Below are 778 nucleotides of genomic sequence, written 5' to 3'. Positions count from 1 at the left end.
ATTTTTGGCATAAAAGAAAGATTGATAATTTTGACCCATACAATGGCTCCAGGGTCACATATGACTAAATCTACAGAAGATGGACTTTACAACGATGCTCAAAGGTGTTTGTCATAACCAAGAGCCTGGACTCCATCACCCCAAGGACAACCGCACATCAAGCATGAATTGTGTTATTTACTGAACATTCAATGGGAGATAATTTTTTTATAATTTGTATTCCATATCCCAAATAACAAGTGTGTTTCTCAACTTGTAACTAAGGGTTGATTATAAAGAGCTTTTTTGTATTTATTGAATTACTTTATTTTAAATAAATAACATTTTAAATGCATTTAAATTGTAATAAATGTAATACATCATTTCTCTCTCTTGGGTCTTCCTTATCTCTTTTTGATTAATGACCTTTTTAGTTGCAGTGTTAGGTATTTTTTCCCAGAAATGACTGAAAGAAAGGTGTGAGTCATGTCTCTGATGACATGACTGTGTGTCAGAAAAGCCTTGTGTAGGCTGAGCTGTGGCCTGGGATATCCATTCATATTCATATATTTAGCTAGCCATAAATCCTCCATCACATCACACATAATAAACTCTGTATTTAAAGTTCACTTGTGGCTTTATTAAATGCAGCCAGAGATGTTGCTCTAATAACCAATCCGATGTAAGGTCACATCTTGCCTGATCACTGGTGCGCGACAGTCAACCCGGTTGCTTGGAGACGGAGGTCGGTGAATGCGCTTGGCGTAACTCTATCCAGAGAAGACATTGGGGTGTGCTA

Source organism: Sinocyclocheilus grahami, unplaced genomic scaffold (genome assembly GCF_001515645.1).
Source record: "Sinocyclocheilus grahami isolate Dianchi unplaced genomic scaffold, SAMN03320097.WGS_v1.1 scaffold6558.1, whole genome shotgun sequence".
NCBI lineage: Eukaryota > Metazoa > Chordata > Actinopteri > Cypriniformes > Cyprinidae > Sinocyclocheilus > Sinocyclocheilus grahami.
This window is presented reverse-complemented; position numbering follows the sequence as displayed.